The sequence below is a fragment of the Thalia democratica genome, chromosome 1 (genome assembly GCF_965202585.1).
Source record: "Thalia democratica chromosome 1, ktThaDemo2.hap1.1, whole genome shotgun sequence".
NCBI classification, from domain to species: Eukaryota; Metazoa; Chordata; class Thaliacea; order Salpida; family Salpidae; genus Thalia; species Thalia democratica.
The window spans coordinates 94,484,195-94,493,065 of record NC_139165.1 but is presented as its reverse complement, the minus strand read 5'-3'; positions in this window follow the sequence as shown (position 1 = coordinate 94,493,065).

Here is an 8,871-nt window from a genome sequence, read left to right as displayed (position 1 = left end):
TGAAATAATCCTTGATAAATTTTATAAAAAACCGAATCTAAATTTACAAATGTCAATAATGCTATTAAGTTATCTTAAGTACTATAAAACATTTTCAATAAATAATATTTCTATCTAACTTATTAAATGCTATTCAAATATTAAACTAAATAAATAAGGTTTTTAGAGACTATAGACTTTATTTTAGCTTTATGTGTTTTTAGTTTTTAAATCTAAGCTTAGTGAACTATTAAATCAAAATGTGAAAAAGATTCTTTAACATTGACTTCAATTTGAATGTTTTTACATTTTAAAATAAAATCTCCAACTGGTTTTTGAGATAAACTTTAAAAAAAAAAGATTATTTTCTTACATAAAAGGAAAATTTCAAATTTCTTCAAGTTTTGAAACTAAAATCTGAATCATTTACAAACTTCACTGCAAACTAAATTAAGAGGCAAGCTATATTACAATTACATTTTTAATAGCATCAACTTTTTTGTAATTTTCACTGATAAGCGTGTTTTAAAATTTAATTGTAACTGTTTAAAAAAACATAAATGAGAATTTAGATACACCTAAACACTTTTATTTTTAGTTTGAAAACTTCACTTTAAAATTTTTGATTTATACTTTTCTTTTTAATAGTTTGAGATCTTTTGTTGAAAGTTACTGATAAAGAAACTATTAATATATTTTATCAATCTTTAAAAGTTACAAGGGAACACGATTAATAACTAGTAACATAATTTGATTATATCTAATCTATATAATTTTGTGTAGTTTTATTCAAATTACTGTTTTTACCACTGATTTTTTATCAATTCTAGTACTAACTAAAAACATATGAGTTATTTAGTCTAATACTAATTACTGTTTCATTTCAATTGAACTCTAATAATAACCTTTTTTTTTTCTAAATAGGTACAACAATAAATTAGTAAAATTGAAATAACTTTAATCTAATGTTTAATTTTAACTATTTGGTACTAAGTTACTTCAAAACAAAATTAGTTACTAGTAGTTTTAAATAATTGTTCGGTTTGTAGAATATCAAGACAGTGTTTTTTATTGTCATATCATGTTTAGTTCAATATATTTTATGTTTTTATTAACTTAGCAAAAAATTTTGTAAAAAGCAATACATTTAGTGTTAAAATCCTCGGCAATAGGGTTTAAATTTATATTTGATTTTTTTTTTCGGTACTACTGCCGGAAATTTTAAAAACAAAAAACAGTGTTTTTTAATAAGTCTACTTAACATGTATTAAATACTAGACTGTTTTTAAAGTCTTTTTATTTGGATTTGTTAAATTTGTGAATAAAAAGGTTCTAAATTTTGTTTCACATCATGGGTATAAAACTACTTCATTTTCAAAAAAAAAATTAACTAAACAAAATTATACTAAGTATAAATGATGTCGAAAGAGAATAATTAAAAAAAAATACACTTTTTTTGCGCAATTTATTTTAACTTCTGCTTTTATAATATTAATAAAAAATTAGAAAAATTGTTTAGCTTAATAGAATTTTAAAATTTTCAAACAAGCAATAAAAATATTTTAGTATCAATTTCAAAAAAATCTTATCCATACATGACAATTGATTTCTAACAATACTTATAGATACAGAGGATAATATAACAGTTAATACTTTAGAGCGGGGTTTCCCAAAGTAAGCAAAGTGGCACTCTTGAGGGCCATTACAAAAATTTAGGGGCCATGAGCAGCATTGTAGTTTATGGTGTCAGAAATGTTTAAATATTTTTCAAAACTTATTAACAGTCAAACGTTTTAACTTAGTCATTTTAATAATAAATGAAATAAATATCTTAAGTTTAAAATAACAGTATGTCTAAACAAGTATTTTTATGCTTTACAATGATTAAGTTATCATTAAAACTAGAAGTCAGCATTAGCACTTTGGAATTAGATTTTATTGGTTCAGCAGATTGTTATGATATTAGACTTATTGTATCTCATTTAGTTAGATCATCTCCTAAAGACAATTTAAAAGTTGTCTCTGATAATTTTCCAAAAGGAAATATATCTTATGTAGATGATTATAAAGAAAGTAACAAAAAATTGGCAGCTGTTAAATGAAACAAGATGAATTTAATATTTTAAAGAATCAAAGTGTAAATAATAAAGTTAATAGAAATATTTCAGGAACAACATATGTCATCAATAGAAACAAAGTAAATAAAAACTTATTCTTAGAACAAAATAGTCAAAATTCTGGCTCTAGTTTTGACATGTCTAATTAGAATAAGCATTTAAGTATTCATAAGAGAATTTAACCAGTAAATAAAATAAAACATGGTCTTTAAACCAAACTCAAGGTTCAAAGTAAAGCCCCTGAACAAACGTTTAAATTGAATATAAAAATGGTGTCTCTAACAATTGTTCAATAAACGTTTAATTTTATTCTATTTAACAATATTGTTTAATGCAGATGATTGTGAAGAAAATGTTGAAGAAAATCCAAATACAAACTCCGAGATCGCTGATGATTGGGTTTTGGAAAATTGTAGAGTGAAGAGCGAACAGCGAAATTGTTGGAAATATTTCAGAATCTACCCTCAACAGTGATACTTACAAAGTAAACACAAACGTGACTTTATATCAAAGACATGATTTTATAACAACAGAGTCGAAATATTATTGATAATTTTTAACAGTCTAATGAAAATAAAAGTGAAGATTTCTTGGAAAACAGTATCAAGATGTTGATGGTTTATGCAAAAAACTTAATAATCTAAAAGAAATATCGATGAAAATGATTTAAAACATAATGTTCCCACAAATAATCCCAATTTTCGAAGCCGAATCCAAGAACATATTTTTAAACTACTAATAAAAATCATCCGGATTGTTATCTTATTAGTTTAAACCAAGCATCATAAGTTATACAAGAAGGTATACTTTTAGAAAAAAGCCAACCCGATGTAAACAATGTTGACGTACCAATATTTTATTTGAAAGATTTTTGTTTATCACGAAAAATAATAAAAATTTTATGATTTATTAAATAACATAAAGATGAACTTTAAAACTTATTGTGAAAATATAATTAAACATTAGTTGTATATACAAGCTACAAAAGTTTTAGAGAAAATTTTTAAACACAAGACAAACAAGAGTTTAAAAAACAAAATTTATTCCCATGCACTTCTACTCTAGTCTAAAAATTTCTTCAAATTTTGGACTGTTTAAAATTTCTTTGTGTATATTCGAGTGTATCTTACATTTTAGGTGATACTCAAAAATACTTTTAGTTTATTTTATTAAAAGGTTTTTTGTCATAAAGTAAAGATTTTAAAGGTTGCATTCCAGGTAATTATTGTACTTTAGCTATTTTTTCAGCATTAAGAAATTATAAAAATTAAGTGCTACATAATACTCGACCTTCTTAAATCTGAAAAAACAAACTTTTACTTAGCTGTCTAATTTCATTTATTATAACAATATTAGAACTCTAACTATTTTGTTTAGTAAATAATTTATATTATTTAAGTTTTAAATTTTCTTAATTTAACGATGCTAACAAGTTGTGATAAGTGTTACAGTTGCAATGTATTTATTTCTAATTATTTATTTTTATTTTTACAATGTCTTTATTATTAGTGTCAAAAAATGTAAAGGTTATTTATGTAGTAATTAAGGGTAAGTCTAATAAAGTAAATAGTTAAAAAATTACGATTGTTAGTAACTGAGGTTTATTCATCATATAAACGGCGCAGAAAAAAATATAAAACTTAAGAAAACACTTACTAGCTAAAACGAATCGATATAAAAACAAACTAATTCAAAATATAAAATTTTAAGATAGAATAGAACGAATCTTATTTAGTCTTTTTGTGTTTTTTTTCTTTTACAGCGATCTTTGAACCCAATTTATCTGGAAAGCAAAGAAAGAAAGTAAAGATGATAACTAGCTGTTCAGAAAGTTTTGTTAAGTTTTCTGACAACTCTACTGAGTTGGCTTTTGCTTTAGCCATGTTCAATTTATCTAATCCACCAAGAAACACTTTTCTATAACTACCAACCATACTGTTCCAAAAAAAAATGATTTCTTGAAGTTTTTGTTTTGTTGGTTTATCGGCAAGACTTTAAGTTAAAGTGATTAAGTTTTTAAGAGCTTTTGATAACCTTTCACAAAAGTAACATGTACCGACTAGTATATCATAAATAATTGATAGTTTTTGTCTAAATTTTTGTTCTTTCTTAGAATTTTTTTTTTAAATCATTGACTGCGTCTTTTAATACTGTTCGTAATGTACTTGTAAATTCTAAATAAGGCTTTGAATCTTTTAGATTAAATGCCTAGTCATATATATCGTCTAAACTTTTAAAAAATTGAGGTTTAGATTCAGATAGTTCACTTAAGTAGCTTTTCTCATTTATTTCGAGTAAATTAATTTTTCTATAAAAAAGTTTGAGAGTTCTTCATATTGTTATCTAGCAAATCATAAAATTCCGTCTGTACTTCACAATATCTTTGTAAAAGTTCTGATAGATTACAAACTTTCAAATAACATAATGGTATGTCAGCATTGAGTTCATTACGCTGGCTTTTTTCTATAATTGTATACTTTTTTTAAAACAATAATAAAAATAAATGGTAAGATAATCGATTATCGTATAGTAATGTAACTTTAAGCACAACAACTCTATTTGTTACTCATTTTAAAACAAATAAATAGCTGCATGCAGGCCACTTTTTTTCACAAAGACTTTTGTCTGTTTGCCGCAGTTTAGCCACCCCAGTATCTAAGGGATTTTAACAGTTGAAACGCGAAGTTTATAAATCTTATCATAGTATTAAAATATAAATCATTTGGTTAGTAAAAAACCACACCAATTTATACAATCATATTATGACTTAGATTTAATTTAGCTTAAGAATATTTTATGGAAGTAACTAAAGTTATTTTGTTGTTTTGCTTTTATTTTGTTTGTGGTTTTAACATCAGTTATTAGTTGTTCCACCAACTTTCGTAATTAACTTGTTGTGAATTGTTTTGTACAGAAGTTTTATAACTTACTAATGTATTATTAAAATGAGGGTGTAGGATAGTTTTGATAATAGCGCATAAACTGGAAATAAAAAGTTTGCTAGCGAACCATTTTAATATCAAAAGCTCGATAAGATAAAACGATTGTTTAAAAGTATAAGTTTTTGAACAACTTTCAACTTAAGAAGCTTGGTAACCCTATTAAAAACAAAAAACTGTTTTTTAATGAATTTTAGTTTAAAATAGTTTACAGCCTGCAACACAACTTTTTTGATTTTTTTTACAGATAAAGAATTAATTACTAAGTTGTAATATCAATTCAAACAGTACGTAAAAATCATAAACAATTCCTAGAGTTTCAAACTATTCTTTAGACTAGTTTTAAGCTGTTTTATATCTTAAAAAACATTAAACTTCCTTTTGCTAACGAGATCGTAAAGTTGTTCAAAACATCAGAAAATATAAATCCAGAAATTAAGAACAAAAGATTCACATATTTGTGTTAAAGACTTATTATAGCCAAACCGACAGACTAAATTTATTCATAAAATAGCTTCATATCCATAATACAAGTTTAATTACGTTTTACGATTAGTTTAACCTTGCTCTGTCAAGAGTAATTAAAATTATGTCAAGAGTAATGTTAATAGGCTGAAGCTGAACGGTTTCAGGGTTGAGCAATTAAATGAACCATGTTTGAAACCATCGTTCATCGTTAAAACAGTTGCATTGTTAACAGAATAACTAAACAAACTTTTTAAGCCCCAGTTTGTATTATGTGCTGCTTTAGATTTAAAGTATTCAATAGATCGCAACTATCACATCACAGTAGACCGCAAATATACAACTAGCACATCACAGTAGACCGAAAAAATACAACTAGCACATCACAGTAAATCGCAACACTACAATTATCACATCACAGTAGACCGCAACAATACAACTACCACATCACATCAGATCGCAACACTACAACCATCACATCACAGTAGATCGCAACAATACAACTATCACATCAAAGTAGACCGCAACACTACAACTATCACATCACAGTAGATCGCAACGATGCTACTAGCACATCACAGTAGAGCGCAAAGATACAACTATTACATCACAGTAAATTGCAACGGTACAAATAAGTAGATAAAAATTTTAAAAAAAAAACTTTTTCTTAATTATAACCAACAAAAATTGTAGATAAGGTTATAGTGTACTTTGAACCTACACTATAACCCATAAAAAACAAATAAAAAATTAATCTAACTGATAATAAATGATACTTAGAACTACTTATGAAAAGTAGGCATGACTTGATAAAACATATTGTGTTAAAGAAGAATTGCAAAAAACTAATAAGTATTTAAAGAACGTCATACTTTAGATAATATATTAGATGTGGTCAATCTTTACACAACAGTTTAATCTAAAAGGAACATAATTTACGAATATATAAAACTATATTACTTTCAAGTACTTAAATTTAAATTAAAAAATCTGCTTATTAGCAAAACACTGTTTAGGTAGAACTTTACATTAAAATAATTTAAAATACATATGACTAGTTGAAAAACATGTTAGTAGCAGCAAGGTGGTCTAAAATGTCACTGCTAAAATCAAACTCAGTATACATATAGATGAACATAGCCTTGGAAATATTTCATATAAGTAATTTTTTCCTAAATTTAACTTTGTTCTACTTAATAAAGTAATTAACTAAATGAAAACACAGTATAACTTGTATTCCATTAAAAAGTGGTATTGTTTTGACAGTTACTTCGAACTTGCAAAGAAGTCTGCCTTTTAGCAAAAACATATATGTAAATTTCAAAAAAACTGTAAAAAAGTAGTGAGCCATTCAAAGAGTTTTGTCAAAGGTTAGTTTCTTAAATAATTAAACAACAAAATGTGATAATTTAAGATCCATAAAGATGCAGACAAGCGTGATATAAGAGTTGTATCGTTATGATCTACTGTGATGTGATAGTTGTATAAGTGTAATCTACTGTGATGTGATAGTTGTATAAGTGTAATCTACTGTGATGTGGTAGTTGTAGTGTTGCTATCTACTGTGATGTGATAGTTGTATTGTTGCTGTAGTGTGATAACTTCATCGTTTCGATCTATTGTGATGTGATAAGTGTAGTGTTGCAAGATAAAAAGACTAGCTGAATATCATTTCTTTTTATTTCTGATTAGTTTGTTTTGTATTTTTATATTATTTATTATTTGTTTTAAACTTATTTTTATAATCACTGATACCCCTAGCCTAGTTTATTTTATTCTATTTATTTTGATTGTTACACTGTATTTATGTTTGTATTGTGTAAAGATTTTGTTTTAAAGTTACAACATTCCCGAAAAAAGTCCATTTCTGTTTTCTAAAAAACCCCTATAAATCTTAGTATTTACTATTTTTCCAAAGCCTAATATATTAAATGCTTAGTAACTAAATTTTCAAAATATATAAAATCTATAGTTAATAAATTATTTAAACTAAACTTACCTACATTTCATTTTAATTTAACTTAACTATTAAATTTTAACTTTTGTAAACTACATATTAATTAAAACTCATATTTTAAATGTTAATCTTATTTTTATTTATGTGTATATTTTATTTTTTAATTCATTGCCCTGTATACTTTTGTTTTCAGCTTTTTTTAGCGTTTGATGAACTGCTCTGCAGGGAAACGGCGTAACGCAATAAAAGTTTAACAATAAATTTATATTATTAGTATATTGTTAATTATCTTAAATGATTCCTGTTAAACTAACTTTCAATGACAATAATTAGAAATACACAACATAATTAAATAAGATTAAGGAAAAAAGAACCTATTTCAGTTCCGCATTGCACAAGTTTCTTTTAAGTTGTTTACGTTTTATTGTGTTCAAAAAAATTAGCAGAAAAATGTTTAAACAGCTTTGAAATCTATATTTTTGATAATAAAATAAAAATCTTTTTTTGGGTTTTTTAATTAGAACTTAACTAGGTAACTTTTTGAAAATTAATAAAATGCTGTAGATTAGACAAACTTATTTCGTAGGCATCAATAGCAATAGAACGAGCTTTAGGATTAAAATCGAGTATAGACTGGAATTCAAAAAATTTCGGGACAATATTAATTGCAACTGGATGTGCTGAATTAAAATTTTTAGCTGCAACTTCAGATGCTTCCTTATATAGCTTCAATGCTTGCTCAATCTCGGACTCTCTGTCATCCATGTAGAATGAAATCAAAGCTTTATACTCATGTTGTTCTGCTTTAAAACATTTGTAATCAGCAATGGATTCGAAATTGTCATCTCTTATAATCTTACCACTACTCAATAATTGAATAACTCTATCACAATATATATTTATTTGAGCTCTTGCTTTAAACTCTAACTCATTCTGTAGCTTTTTATTTTCACTCGAGTATTCACAGAAAGTGATAGAATTTTCAAACGGTTTTTTAGCGCAAAGTAACAGGAAAATAACATACTTCTTTTCTTAAAATCAAGAGGTGTACCCAATTTTATTATTTCTTCCATGTACTTAATGACATCCTCGTAAAGATCACAATCATAACAATTTTCTACAAGAGACATTAATTCACTTCTATTAAATTGACCATGATTAGAAGCACAACTAATTTCTATATCTTCATCTGCTTCTAACGCATAATTGGTTTTATCATGATCTTGTTTTCTTCTGAATTGTTTGTAATGATCTATAGACTCAGTATTTGTATCTATTTTAACACAAGTACTATCTAAAAATTCAAAAATTTCATTACATATTCTATTTATTTCAATTTTTACTTTCTTTTTTATCTCTTTCTGCAATTTTTTATCAACACTCGAGTCATTAAAGTTGACATAAGATCGTAAAA